The sequence below is a fragment of the Anas acuta genome, chromosome 3 (assembly GCF_963932015.1).
Source record: "Anas acuta chromosome 3, bAnaAcu1.1, whole genome shotgun sequence".
Classification (NCBI taxonomy): Eukaryota; Metazoa; Chordata; class Aves; order Anseriformes; family Anatidae; genus Anas; species Anas acuta.
Window position 1 is genome coordinate 69134736 of NC_088981.1, and position 16009 is coordinate 69150744.

At 36.7% G+C, this 16009-nt stretch overlaps 1 long non-coding RNA gene across 1 annotated transcript; it reads left to right on the plus strand.

Annotated features, from left to right (window-relative positions):
- The first annotated feature begins 7145 nt into the window (after positions 1 to 7145).
- LOC137853039 (uncharacterized) lies at positions 7146 to 10528 on the plus strand. Its single transcript, XR_011094182.1, has 2 exons — positions 7146 to 8137; positions 10019 to 10528. It is a non-coding gene; the product is annotated as an uncharacterized lncRNA (long non-coding RNA).
- Positions 10529 to 16009: the final 5481 nt, after the last annotated feature.

The following is a 16009-nucleotide window of genomic DNA, read 5'->3' on the forward strand; positions in this document are numbered from 1 at the left end:
AAAAGTAATACAATTCTATATCATAAAAAATGACAGGTAGGAAAATTTGCCCTTATCTTATGTTTTAGGGTCAATGTTTTAGGATCTCAAGCATTATGTGCAATAGATGCACAGACAAAAGGAAACATTTCATTGAACATCACTTCTCTTCACCTCTATTCTGATGCAGGCTAAAAAATGGGTAGGTCCTCTTTTTATAACTTTCATAATTACAATATGTTAATCATTTAGAGATAAAATTTTAAGCTTTTGCTTTGCATTTTTTTTTTTTTTTTGTTTTGTTTTTGTTTTCATTGCCAGAGTTACCAAAAAGCAGAAAGTATGGGGAAGGTAACAAGATCCAAGGCCAAAATAAAGAATGAATTTGCTCTGAAAGGTTCTGTTTGTAATCCCCACACACAAAAAAAAAAAACAAACTACTGTAAAATTATAAATTACCTGTAAATATGATATACAACAATTGCCTATAATGGGTGAGTTCCCGTTTTGCAGTTACTGACAAAAAGTGCTAATTTGTCTTCCCACATCTGATACAAAAGCCAAACATTAGGACTTTAGTCTTTCCAATTTAGCTACCTTTCCAGTGGCTAATTTTACATATATATATATATATATATATATATATATATACACACATTTATTTATTTATTAACTACTGTACCAACATACTAGATATATAATATTCATATCATAGACACAGTAATACACACAACTAACCCAGTGAATACACCCAAAGTGTTTTCAGTGCCTTCATTAACTCTTTGGACTACTTAAAAGATATTGTCTTATGGAATGCACTGTGTATTTATTTTTGCAGTTATGTAAAAGGGCAAAGAGCAATTGTCTAATCAAACCAACAAGTCAGGTTTCAAAAAATTGAAAATCTGAAAAATATCACATGAACCTATGGTAAGATTTCATTTTTGTTTCTTAGCCCCTCTGTCCTTCTCCTAAGCAGTGTAGGATGGTTTTCAGTGAAACAGAAAGATATTTCAAACCAGCACTTGTAATACTGCATATTGAAATGAAGGGTGTTGGCGTTTCTAAAATAAAACTGTTTTCTAACCTGTCATGAAAAGTGTCAATATTGTTAATGTCTTTTCCTTTTCTTCTACTGCTAAATTTAATTGCTAATTTATCATTCAAATATTATTCACAACCAAAATTTCATTTTCAAATCATTGTTGTTGTTGTTGTTTTGTTGTTGTTCAGCCAAAAAAAAAATATATCTGCAGGTAAAATCCCATGCTAGAGTAGGGTCTGATTTTTTATTTTTTTTTATCTGCAAACAAAACATGAATTCTTTTACAACAAAAGTCAAATGGTGTGCATTGTTTGCTTTAATCAAATTACCCACCACCTGAAAAGAGAACATTAATAGAGTATTGGAATTTGTGTGAGTGAATTTGAGGAAAATGATGTTAACTGTGTCTGGTAAAATGAACACAAGTATTTAATAGTATTTTATCAGTATGCTGTCAGATCAATCAAATCTGCACTTTGCATTTTCCAGACTCATCTCATTTTGCCATCTCTTGTAAAGAAATTCTTTTATGCCTTTAGCCATATTTATAGCCCTTGTTTGGTACACCTCTCTCAGCAATATTATTTGTCAGTAAGGTGGCAGAAGGATGTGACAGGTTATGGTATTAATAAGAAAGGCAAAAACAAGGACTTTTAAAAAGCCAAATTGCTTTTACCCACATCTTTTAGCTAAAGTGATCTGGGAGAAGGATATAAACCCACTCTTCGCACATATTTTGCAATTCCAGAGTAATTAGAAAACCCCGTATAGTTGGTAATATTTGATTATCATCCACATATTCACTCTCCAGTTTTGATAGGTAGGTTGAAATAAGGTCCTTTGTTCAGCATAACCAGCTTGTGGCAATTGATTCTGTGGACTCCAGTGTCCTCAATCCATCCATCAGCCATGATTTTCATGCTCTGTTTTTCAATTCTTTTGCAGCAACAGGTATGACCTAATTATGGCAGGATATGAGGGGATATGAAGTTTGCCAGCAAACTTCTGGAAGGATAAAAGGTGATAGAAAGGACAGGGGAAAGTGAAAAAACCATTGTGTTGGTTTAATACTCAAGAGTAATCAGAACCCGTTGTTCAAATACAACATTAGGGTGAGGCACTTGAGATTCTTAACAAATGTACTGGAAAAGAAGATCTTTTTCAGAATAAAAGCATGACATCAGACATTTTTCATGCTAGGCTTATTTTTCACTGAAGATTAAAAAAAAAATAAAGAAAGGAAAAGAAAGGAAAGGAAAAGGGAAAAGAAGACAGAAATCGAGGGAGAGAGAGAGGGAAAAAGGGAAGGGAAAATGGGAAAGGGAAAAAATCCTGGAAGGTTTAGCCAGAGACTTTGGATATTACAGGATCTGGAGAACTCAAAACAAGTTGTGCTGATCTAGATTCTTTAATCTGTCAATGCCACCATCAGTGACTGCAGTACTCTCTCTGTTCTCAGTGCAGTGGACTATGATATCTTATTTCATACATCACTTCATATTCTGAAATGTATAATCATACATCATACATCCAGCAAATTGCCATGCACAGCACTGAACGAGCGATCTGATCTCAGATTGTAAGATTGCCCAGCAAGGTAAGTAAATATAACAGCTTGTGAAACATTATGTAGTCTCAATTCATTGTGCTGCTTTAGACTGGGAAAAAAAGGTTTACAATATACTACTCTTCTGTTCTGGTCTCTGAACATTTCTGTGCTCAGTGGTCCCCAAAGTTCAGTGAAGCAGTGGTGCTTGTGCTGATTTCATTTGATTTCTTCTGCAAGATTACCTTAGCACATCTGGTAAAAATTAAGTAAACAGATTAGTTACGGTTCTGTTTTCAGTTAATTTCTTGAAGCCCCTGCCCTCTCTTGTCTGTTGCAGAGGAAAGACATACATTTCTGATAGGCATAGAGGTTCTCATTACTGGCTCTAGTTAGGGATTGCACAGCCAATGTCAAGTCTGATTAGATTTCAAGAACTCCAGATCATAATTTGTGACAATTGCAATATGTGCTGGTGATGCACCTCAGCTGAAAGCACTGCTTGTCCAATAAGGAGAGGCCCTCTAATCCACAGAAATATGTCACACACTTGCAGTTTTAACTAAACTGTAATCAGCTGAACCCAACTACATTTCATCTGTATTATGCTATGTAAAATTATTTGATGGTCTATAAAGCAGGCAAAGGGTATCTTAAAATGCTCAGGCATGAACATTTCCCTGCGTTTTAAATCTTTATGTCTTTTTTCCCCCTTAATACAAGATGCCTGATAGTTGCAGAAGAATTTCTTTAGGAGAGGTGATAAAAACACAAACACACTCTTTTCATTTACATATTGTAGCTGGCAGGCTGTGCTAGGTAGGAATGACCATGCATCGCTATCACCGTGTTTAATAGATGGCAGAAACAGTGAAGCAGGGAATACCTGTGGCCAGGACTGCCACCTGCATAATGCTGAAAAGAGCCATTTCACTCTTGCTAGGCTGTGCTAAAGTTTACCTCACTTAAGGACAGGACACCACTGTTGCTTGGCAATTGAGGAAAATGAATATCAACAGTGGGAAGACAAGCTTTGAACATCTCATCTGTCAGAAATTCAGGTGATTTTGAACAAAGGTACAACACAGATGATCAGTAAAAATATTACCTTGAGCAAGGTATCTTCCTTTGCTGGAGTCCTTAATATTGGCACTCCAGAATGCCACAAGGCGTACTTTTTGCCCCTGAAAACTTATAGGTTTCACTTAAATCCAGTATCCTCATGTCTAGGGACTTCACTTTCTGTTTATGACATTCAACTGCTATGCTATATTAATTCAATTTTCCTAGGGTACTGTTCTCAAGGAAATGAATACCAAGCATAAAGACGTATTAGATCTCAGTTGCTTTCATGAATCCTTGTTTTCACTCAATCAAGAAAACTTCATTTACAATTTCAGCCACAAACTCTCTGTTACCAAAGCAGCAATGTCCTGTCTGAGTTTGCACAGAGCCTGAAATCAGAGCTGAGTGCTGCTCACCTCAAGCAGATACCCCTCGTGGTGTTGGGTGCACCTTCAGAGCAAGAAACATATATCTGGAACAGAAGAAAATTAATAATCTAATCACCTTCATTCAAAAAAAAAAAAAAAAAACAAAACCAAAACAAACAAACAAACACAAATAAACAAACAAACAGAAATGCTAAATATTAAGGCCAAGGAGGGTGCAGCTGGCAGGTTTTGAAGCTGTGCCTTCAATTCCAAAGTGTTGGCAATCAAAAGCATATATTGAGATGACTGAGAGTTGTTAGGAAAGGGCCAAATTCCCTCCAGGAAGAAATCATAGCACCTTCTAGGTCTGCAGTGTTGCCTGTCTGTCACAGTAGAGAATAAGGCACATGGTCTTTGCTGAGAGCGAATCAAGAAAGGAGCAAAGGTAAGACTTCTGGGACCCTGTATAAAAATCACAGTTCTTCAGAGTTTACCTAGAAAAACACTACAATGACAAGTACAGCTATTTGTCAACCTGTGTATATAAAGCAAACAGGGTACCTTTAGGGCACTGATTTTTCACCTATAATTTCCTGTTTGAACCCTCAGATACTTGTATGTATAATTTATATAGTGATGGAACAAATCTACAAATGTATATGCATGACTAAACCAATGTTGACAAAAAAAAAAAAAAAAAGCAAATGCAAATGGTGCTTAGAGTCTTAGTGTTTTTTTTTTTTTGTTTGTTTGTTTGTTTTTTGTTTTTTTCTTTTCTTTCTTCTTCTTCTATGGAATAATGAGTTGCACTCCAGAGCATCTTATCAACGCATATTGGAAAAGCACTAACGAATTGCACATTAAGATAATAATAATAATGACTAGCTCCTGGTTCCTTTAGATGGTTAATCTTTTCTCTGATTTTAAAAAATACTCTGATTCAAAAGTAGATCTGTTTAGAACCTCAGTGTTCCGACAGAGGTGAATGCAGCTATTTAATTAATTATTATTATTATTATTTTTAATGAAGAGCAATGATTTCATACCTTTTGTGTTACAGCTGACTTCAGTTCTCTTAAAACTTACCATATAATTTAATAGTTATTGGCTGGAAGGCATCCTACCTACAGATATCAGAAACATTTTGAAACTGAACTACTTTGCAGCTGCAAACTCTGGACCATGAATAAGCTTCTGGTGAAGGAATGATCTTAATTACAAGAACTTTTCTGGACTTTCTGCTTCTGTCTGATCATTTCTGTTCTTGTGCCAAAGCTGATTGTGATATTGCCATCTGAAGGTCATATGGCTGTGTCTGAGTTAAATAAACAGCACATTTTCTGCCTTAACATAAACATCTCATCCCCACCAAGATGAATGTTGTAGTGTCTGTGCTGTGTGTGCTGGGGTTCAGCTGATTTGCCTGCAGTTCCAGGGCAGGAAATGAGAGCAAGGAGAGAGAAAGTAACATAATCATTTATTCACCTCCTTTTTTTTTTTTTTTTTTTCCTGTTTGTTTTTTTTTGTTTTTTGGTCTCAAAATAAATAGTGACAGTTGACCTTTCTCTGAGACAATTTCTCTAAGACAATTTCTCTGAGACAATTTCTTCTGCTTTCCCCTTAAGGGAACTAAAACCATTCCTCACAACATGCTTTGACTGTCTTTTCCATAGATAAAAAGCCAACCATAAAAGTAATGAAGCTTTCATGTTAGGCCAAGGAGTAGTTAACCCAAAAGTTTAGTAAATTAGCATTATTTTATTTTATTTTATTTTATTTTATTTTATTTATTTATTTATGTATTTCTTCTTGTGTCAAGGGAGAGTTTATAAGCCTTTAACAGGAGGGAGCATGGACATCTCTGGGGGAAATGGCTTGTCTGCTCTGAACCCATGCAAAGGCATAGAGAAGGAGCATCCCTTCTGGCTGCGGTGTTCATCATTCATCTCTGTATGCACAAAGGGCTCACCTTATCACACTGTGCATGGCTCTGACAAGCAGCAATGTATCCAGCTCATGCGATAAGGATGGGCTCTGTCTGCAGAATTGTTTTGGGTATAATACTAGGCTCCCATATAGTGCCTTAGATGGCATGTACAGGGCATAATCTATATCTGATTGTACAGTGATGTTTGTTCTTCTTGGACCCTTTCCAGCTGCAATTTACATCAGATGTCAAAAAAAGAGGGAGAGTTGTAGCCATTTGCAGGCAACTAACTGCTCAGCTGTATCACAGACTATATCTTGTTGAAAAGCAGGGAAAATCACAGTGTTAGACTGTACCAATTCAGTCTGTTGACAGCTGAGGAAAGGGCTCTTCCATTTTACAAAGAGGCTGCTAATTAAAGCAAAGCAGTTGGAGAGTGAAGGGAAGATGTATTTGGAGTGCTGCTGTACTGGAGAGATTGTGATTTGAAAAATACAAACTGTCTAGCAACAAAAAATCACACCCTAGAAAACTGAACTCTTAGTAACACAAAAACAAACAAACAAAAAACAGCTTTGGTGGATGAGACTTAGAATCTTTTCTAAGATAAAATAGATAAGATTATAACATAATCCTGCCAGCCCAGTTCCCTGTTCTCTGTACTGGTTCAGCCTGTTGGATGGCGTCCCATGTCTCTCACCTTGCAGTTCTCAGCACCTGGTATTGTGCGGGAATCTGAAATCTGATATACTGACCACTGACTCACAAATGTACAATGTTGCTTCGTTTGTGTTTGTTGCTTTGCTTCACAAGCCCTTGATGTAAATCCAGTTATTCCACAGTCACAGAGAAGAAAATAAAGTTAATGCAAGAGACAGATTACTGTCAGTATGAGCTGAAGTTGCTGGAAATCAAGCCCTGCATTTACTGGGTAAAGGTACTAACAAATCATGGTGTATTGCTGTGTTTTTGTCCATGGGGACAAGTGTGTGGCATCTGTAATTCCAATTCAGTGCAGATCCACCAGAGAAGTTTTTGACCAATTGTGTACATATCATCAAAGAATGATATTCCCTAAGTCTGTCTGTGGAATCTGTGGAAACTATTTTAATCACCCTATCAAGTTAATACTACTGTCAATTCATTTAAAGAAAGGAAATACCATGTACAAAATATATTGGGTTAAGTTTTCTGGTTTATGTTTTTCAGGAAGTAAATTCTGGCCTTTAAAGTTTGTGACATCAAGATGGAATGATTCTCCTTCATGACAGCACACATGTGTTCTTAAAATCATCACAAAAGCCTGACTTTTATATTTACAATTTCCTGAGAACTCGTTGTTCAGTAGTGAAATCTCTGCAGATAACCTTAAAGTGAATACAACTTAATGTTACTTTAAGGCTTATCAGATAGTCATTTAAGGAACTTTCTGCTTCTCATCATGCACAACTTCCACTCATGGAATGGAATATGCTTCACAACAGGGCTTTGGAATTTTTAAAAGAAAGATAAAACAAGCAAACTACAGCAACAACAAATCCCTACATTTCTTCCTTAATGAATTATTGACCATAAATCAAAAACTGGTATTCCACTGTCTCCATAGCAGCTAGCTAACCTTATGGACTATTTTTATTTTGGGTTCTGCCCCCTTGAGATGCTGGGGTTTTCAAGGAATGTGAAGCTTTACCATATACTATAGAACCTGAGTAGTTGATGGCTTTCAGAAAGGACTTTGTAATTTGAAATATTGAGCCCAGAAAAGAAGCTGTATTGAAGAGCTGAAGAAAATTTGGCACATCCGGTTTCTTATGTACTGAGTTTCATTTGAAGGTTGGAGTTAACTTTGTTTTGGTGAACTTTGTTAGCTAACTCATTTTATAATTTCAGCATATTACTGCAGAATACTGCAGAATATGGGATCACAAATATAAATATATTAATTACTTGGTAAGCATACACATTAGCTTTCTTCTTTGGATTGGCATCCTCCCCAGACCACCAATAAAAACTTCAGACAGGTTAAGAAATAGTGACATTTTTGCTTCTTTTGAAGAGATATGGTTTCTAACTGTGGATATAGAATCCTGTTATCCTACGGTCTTCTTGGAAAACTCTTACCAAGATGGGAATACAGATTCAGATGCTTCTTGAAAAATATGACAGCTGCCATAAAACAAGACAGCATGATCTATCATGACAGTAAGGTAAGATAATAACTGTCTCTCCCTGAGGGGCATATCGTTTCTTCATACTTGTTCACAATGATCAATCCTTATGGTTTAAATAAGAAGATTTTTAAAGTAAGGTATCTTTTAACATAAATTTACAGACATTTTTCTGGAATGAATAGCAAGTTTGTTATTAACCATTTTATTCCTGTACAGGATGTCACACGTGTTCCAACATTTTTTAAACAATTTTTCATTCCTCTTGCCTACACAAGTGAAAGATTAGAACATTACCCCCATTATAAGAAATGATCAAGAAAGTAGACAGTTCATAGACAGTTCTTTGGTGACATATAGGTCTCTCACCCCTCCTCCCCCCTGGGCAGACACACACTCTTAGTTGCAATAGGAATGAAATGCCAAAATAGATGGCCGAATAGGAATGAAATGAAACAGGAAAAGCCATGGAAAGGCAGAACAGGTTTTCCTATGCTATTACAAACCACTGGAGAGCAAGTTAAACCCCTTTCCATCTATTCATCTACCTGTAGAACGCATATCTTGCCAATCCAACTGCATAAAGCTAATCAGTTCTGAAACTAGGCAGTAAAATATTTCAAGCTTCAAATATATTCATGAGATTATGATCAGGGAGGGCATCTATTCTGCATAAGCCCCTTTCTCCTATCTATTTATGCTCCATTAACATCCTATGCTCTTCCCATCCAAAACCCTTTCATTTTCCTGAAAATGTCAAGCCTGGGACAAATCCATTAAAATTTAAAAAAAAATAAAAAATAAAAATCTTAATTGGGAATTTAATCATTTTTATGCTTGTTGATGGAAATATTGAAATTTCACTCTAGAGTAAAGGCCTGAATTTTGGCAAGTATAACATTTTTGTCTGCTAGCACTGACAAGGCTGAACTTGGCAATCTTGCAGAACTCAAACTTAACACGTGAGCATATTCTGGCATGTGTGGAGGTGAGAGACTGAATCCTTGCAGGCTAAATTTCCTGTTTGAACTTTGAGAAGACGAAGGGAAGGGAAGGGAAGGGAAGGGAAGGGAAGGGAAGGGAAGGGAAGGGAAGGGAAGGGAAGGGAAGGGAAGGGAAGGGAAGGGAAGGGAAGGGAAGGGAAGGGAAGGGAAGGGAAGGGAAGGGAAGGGAAGGGAAGGGAAGGGAAGGGAAGGGAAGGGAAGGGAAGGGAAGGGAAGGGAAGGGAAGGGAAGGGAAGGGAAGGGAAGGGAAGGGAAGGGAAGGGAAGGGAAGAGCTCATTCATATTTGTACCACCTAGCAGTTTTCCCAGCACCCATTCAGTGCTACTTTGGCCTTGTGACAGTGTGGACAATCAAAGGACTAAGATCCTGAAATGAAACAGAAAGTACCAAAATGACAATGACAATACTGCCAGCATTATCCAAACATGCCTACTGCTGCTGAACCAGCTTCTGCTGGTTGGTCATCCAATACTAATGTGATTGAGAAAGAGATAATCTGGGTTTGAGGGCTTCCAGAATTGTTAGGGGAGGCTGCATACATGTACTTGAGGCAGATGGGAAGGAAGATGACCTGGCAGGCTACCATGTTACAGATGCCACCCAGCACACCAGGTTTTGGCTGCTTGTGTAGCTGGTTCTGCTAAATAGCTACTCTTCTTCCCTCTTATACAAAGCCAAAACTATGTTGTAGCTTACACCTTCTGCATGTTAACAAGTAAAATCTGCCAAGGAACGCACTTTCTCAGAGGGTTGCACTGTAATTTTGTCGTCAAAAGCACAGAGATAGAAAAAAATATCCATACCAGAGTGATGTTAATCAAAAATGCATGTGATGTTTCCAAATATCCTGTTCCCTTGTTCTTATTTGTTGCATCTCACCAATTACAACTTTTTTTTTTTCTACCTTTTCCCCAGAGTTTTGTTCACTAAAGGATAAAGTGAAACGTTTTCAAGAAAAGGAGGACTTAAGAAATCTGCTGCTGGAGGCAGCAGAATATTCTGTCTCTGGAAGTGGCAATAGGAGCTGCTATTGGGGACAGCATGGGAGCCTGTTTGCTTCCTGGAGTCTGCTGCCTTACACTCCCTCAACATCCTCATTTGCTGTCAAGGATCCTTGCCTCACCCTTTTAATATCCATGTTAGAAGGCATCATTTTGAACCTGATAGTTCTGTCTTCTCCTCTCAGCCTCCTGTGGCAAGCCTGACCCTCCTGAAGTTCACTGCCTGTAGTGGAAAGTACTCTTCTTCTCTCATCTTCCTTGTGTTGTGGGAGCTCTTACCATATTTTGTAATGTGTGGCTTGTCCACCACTGTCCTTTTACTCTGCAGTTTTGAAACATTTATCATAGTCTTCCTCATCTGTCCCTTATAGGAATCTGAAAAGCCCCAGCTTAGCATTGGAGGAAAAAAAAAAAAAAAAAAAGACCAACAGAAAGAAAACCCCCAAACCCCAAACACAACCCAAGGTCGTTAACAAAATACAGAAATGATTTTTTTTTTTTTATTCCTAAGTGGCACTTATCTCACAATGGTCTAACAAAAGTGCAATTTTCCTTGATTTCATATAACAACTGCTAGTTTTCTTTTGTTGAAAAGAAAAAATATTATTTTCACTAAGATAATTAACTAAATAGTTATATCTGTAATTCATCAGCAGTTTTAATATCTTCCACAAATATACAGTATCTCTTGGAGCATTCTTTTCATTTCATCATAGAAAGTTAATAGTGTCATGTTACGTTAGAAAAAATATGGTACAATTACTGACAAAGATTTCACAAGAGAGGATGATAATAATACTACCTGGGGGAAATTTCTGTTTCTCTAAGCACAGAGACGTAAGACAATAAAATTGATGTGATATGCATTGGAATAAAATAAAAGTCTTTACATTAGAGCCTGATCCGCATTTTTTTTTTTTTTTTAAGATGGAAGTATGCTTTGGGGAAAAGCTGGATAAGATACTGGATGTGGCCAAAATGTGTGTGGAAAGAAAAAGGCTTCTAATCAGCTACAGATTTTCTTATTCATTCCCCAAAGCTGTATGGGGAATTATAGATTGAACATGTTGCATCTCTGTAGTTTCACAAAGAAGAATCTTTCCCCGTAGTCCATGTGTAGCTCTCCAACATAGATATATATGAGTTATGTATGGGAAGGGTGGAAATAAATATGCTTTTGCAGCTCTTAACAAATGTTAGGGGGAGAATTACCATTTGGACTGCTTCATGACTTAATGTCAGCACAGTTAAGTAATCCTCAGAAAAGTTTGTGAAGGAGGGAATTTTGTGTTGCAATACTTACTTTACAGATGGAGAAACTCAGGACATAGGTAATCAAGGAAATTACTGTAGAGTAAACTTGGCTGTGAATTACTCCTTGATAACTTCTGGACATCAGAATTTTTTGAAGATGCTTAGCTGTACAATTGATTAGGAACCTCAGTCCCATTTCAGCAAATGGCTTTTCTTGTTTTACAGACTGTTTCCAATTTATGATTTCACTAAAACCTAGGCATTTTTTTATTTTACTTTATTTTTAAATTTCAACACATCTTGTTTGTTCACCATTATACATATTATTTATTTCTATTTTTGATATTTAGTGATAAAATTCCTTCCTTGTTCAGTATATAACTTGTCAAACAACTGTGAAATTTGTGGCAGAGGAAGAAGTAGAATACAGAATTTAGTGTCTAGTCCATCCTTCATGCAGTCATCTACTGCATGCATTGTACTATGGATGCAATTGTACTAATTGTTCAATTGCATTACATTTATATTTGCAATTTAAAATGCAATACGTGAAGGAAAGTGTGGTAAGTGTTTGTGAGACATCACAGGCTATCTTTTCACTTACTCTCTTGCAAAACAGTAGGACAGTCATATTTCTCATTTCATTCCTTGTGTTAGTCATTCAATGGACTGACCACTAAGTATGAAGTTGAGAACATTCATAGTTTCAACGCTGAGCAACTTTTTAAGAAAGTAAACATATTCCTGCTCTTTTTTTTTTTTTTTTTCTATATTTTCCACAAATATAGGGTATTTTTCTTAAACTGTTATTCAGTTGAGGGCATATTATTTTGCATTTTTAAGAAATATACACCTTTAAAAATAGCCCTTTTAAGTGGGATCCTTTCCACTGGCTCATTTAGAACCACGTAATGCAATGCATAATTTACTGCTTTAGATTAATATACACATTTTTTTCTTTTTTTTTTTTTTATGCCCCTCCTTCCTCTCCACCTTACCCAACAGCTACTCAAGACAGTAGCTAAATAATTATTAACTATTCATGAATCACTTGTATGACCTAGTTATAATATTTAAGTTCTACATGCATATCAGTCACAGCTTCAAGACAGAAACAGGGGTATATAGTGTGTAATCCAGATCCAACCACTGCTAATTACAGTACAGCTTGTAATTGATTTAATGTTTTTATTTCAAGCCCTGCCTGCCATCCCACCTAATTGAAAGAGGCATGTGTTAGGCCACACATTTCAGAGATGGGCATTAAATTCAGGAGAGCTCATACCCAAGCCAAAGGGATTAATTAACAGTTCAAAGGGAAAGGGAAGCATGGGAGAAAAGGTGCTCACTGGGAAAATTCAAGAGCCAGACACTAACACAGCCTGAAGTTCTTATAGCAATAGCTCAAAACATTGTGACTATAAAATGATTTTTATCTTATGAGTTTATTTGCTTTCCAACTTGGAATCATGTTGGGAATTATCAATCTTCAGTTTACTAGTTTTTATTTTGAAAGCTACCATTCTTTCTGTATGGGGTGGATTAGAAACAAACACGAGCAAGAGCTGAACTTCTGACCTTTTGATGGTTGTATGCCAGTCAGTCTTTTCTGCTTCCACTTTCTCCCTTGGATTAGTTGGCAATCTCTCTCTCTCTCTCAATTTAACCAGCTTTTCAACAGATGAGCTTGCAGAAAAAAATTGTTACCATAATGGCATTTTAAAAATACCACTGCAATTGCTGATATGACAGTACTTCTTTTCCTTCTCCTTCCCAGATGGGCAGAGTCTTGCCACTTCTTTTCACCTAAAAGTTTCCTACCACATGATGCTGACACACTTTTTTTTTTTTTTTTTTCTTTAAGCTAGGAACATGCTGAATCTCTTACTTTTAACCCTTTTTGAATTCTGAAATAAAAATAAAAGCAAATGACAATCTGTAGATGTTACTCTTCATGTTACTCTTCATTTAATATATGGCTTGCTCACGTTTTCCCATTAGACGAGTTCAAGTCTAATGATGCTGGCAGTGAACTATTTGATGTCCCTGCTTCTGTAGCAATGCTTGCTTTTCCTTCAAACATACTCTGATCAACCATGCTGACTGATGAAGTCCGTCTCCTACATGGTGGAAAAAGTATGATTCAAATGATATACAGTGAAGAAGGAAATGAAAAGAGATGTTCCACTTTCACTACAAGTGGCCCAATAACTACAGTATTGCTCAGGACATAAACACATTTTTCCATAGATGCCATTTTCAGGAAAAATGAGTGCTGCTCAGTCTGGCATCATACTTCAAGAGCAGATCTTGGGTCTTCTTGTGGAAGAAATCACATACAGCCTTTTCTAAGGTTTACTTTGGCTTGCTTGGTGTATAAGCTTTCATGAACACAAAATCTTCTCCAAAAGCTTTCTATAGAGATTTAGGGGCTTTTAATCACCATGATGGGGTCATGTGTTTCACTTTTATGATTGCTGACAACTATTTCAGCATTGCAGATTTTTGTTTACATAGCTTGGGTTCCTAAGTCCTGTTATCACAACAAAATTATTATATGTCATTTACATGGCTAAATGCTGTCTTTTTTTGGTGATGATGTAAGCATTTTGTTTTACAAAATACCAGGTCTCTTTATCGAGACTTGATATTTTCTGTAATTCAGGCTCCCTTATGGCATGTCATCTGATTCCTGAAAATTTTCCTAAAATTCTCCCCCTTTAATTACTCATTGAAAAGCTAAGCAATGACCTTCAGGCATAATAAAGAACATTTGATAAATTAATTACCTGATGGAATCGCTGTTACATTAAACACAAGTGTGCATGAAGAAACTGAATGTTAAACTGACTGAGCTAGAAAAATGCTGCTTAGTGATAGTGTGAGATTACCTCTGTCTCCTGCTATGGCCAATCTGTCCCCGGAGGTTGTGACAAAAAGGAGCCGAAGGGGGAATTTCAAAGGGGCCAGAACATCAGCCAGCAGATACAAATACTAATTTGTCAAGATAATTTGGTAAAATAAAGTTTTTTTTTTTCTTTTCTTTTTTTTTTTTTCTTTATAAACTACCAATGAAGAAGTGGACTTTACTGATTTGTTCAAAATGCCTTGGCATTTGACCAGAGATTCCCTGTCAGACTGTATTTCTTCCATGCCAATCTTATCATTCACTTCCAACCATCCAAAAACTATAATGCATTCTTAGCATTTGCCACACAGAATTATTTTTGTCTTGTGTCAGATATTTCATGGGCAACACATCTGACACGGGAATCATGAAAACAACACAAAACCCCTTCTATTTTCTCCAGTTCCATTCTTAATGATCAAGGATCAGAGAAGAGGAATTATGACATGTATTACCACCTCACTGTTTAGTTTTAAAGTGTAAGTAGTTATGAACAAAAGCAATATACATTTTCATTGGCAAACACATGGAAAAAAAATCAAATTAGTCATCTGCCAAAGTTTAATTAAGTCTCCCATTTGAAAATTGCTTTCCAAAAATGGTTAAGGTTAGCACATTTTATTTTATTTTAGTTTAGTTTAGTTTAGTTTAGTTTCTTTTACTGCAGATACTAAGATTAATTGCTAAGCTTGCTGTGGAAAATAGGCAAAAAAAAAACCAACACCGAGTGTGGATGAATGTGAAGCAAATGCATTAAAACAACTGGAACAGCATTCCGTGGAAAATGCATTGCTCAGCAATAAGGATAATTTGTAAATATTTCCAAGCTAGGAAGAGTTGGAGAAGAACCCACTTGGAAGAAAACCAAGCTAGAATACGCCCAATTACTGGGCCTTAAATGCTTCCAAGATTTTTTAGAAGGTTGCGCTGGTTCATGCTGACAAGTGTTCCCTTTTGGCATCCCAGCCCTTCCCGGGCATACCAGCAGCACGTGTGCAACAGCCTAACCTCATCAGAGGAGGGCACCAGTCCAGTCTTCTCCTGGCAGCTCTGTTTCCCAATCCTCTTCAATGTTTATTATTCACCCAAGAGATAGCTTGTGTAGAGACATCAGTGATGTTCATGCAGCTATCAAAACTGACTTTGAAAGAAGGTTGTCTGGTAAGTTACTGGGGGAAAAGAGGGATTAAGGACAATGAAATCATACTGTTTCATAAACACTTTGTCATTACTTTTAACTTAGTGCAGTAAATTGCAGCAATATGTCATAGTGAGACATTTCGTTCCTATTACAGCATGTACAGCATGTAGTAGAAATTTGATATCCAAACCAGACACACAAAAGTTGGCTTGAAACATCACTGTCTTAAAATGTATAGCATTCTTTGTATGGTGAAATCAATCTAAATTTAAAGTGAGTAAAGCTGCAGAGAGACACAAACTGCAGCTGACAAGCATGACTGGTTTTGTCACCAAGGACATTCACACAGACAGGTTATAGTCAGAATCACCAGCAATACTGTCAATATTTAAGGGAAAATTTCTCAAGGAATGCTGTCAGAGATGTGCCAATTGCCATTAACTGAGGCTTTGGATGACCACTGCTTTATTCCTATACAACCTATCTCCACCCAAGTCAGCAATGTGTATGTATGAAAAAGAGTAAGTAATCAAGTCCTTTAACTTGGCTAGTAGTTTGATGCATTTGAGCAATTCATCTTTCCATCTCTCTTACCCCAGTAA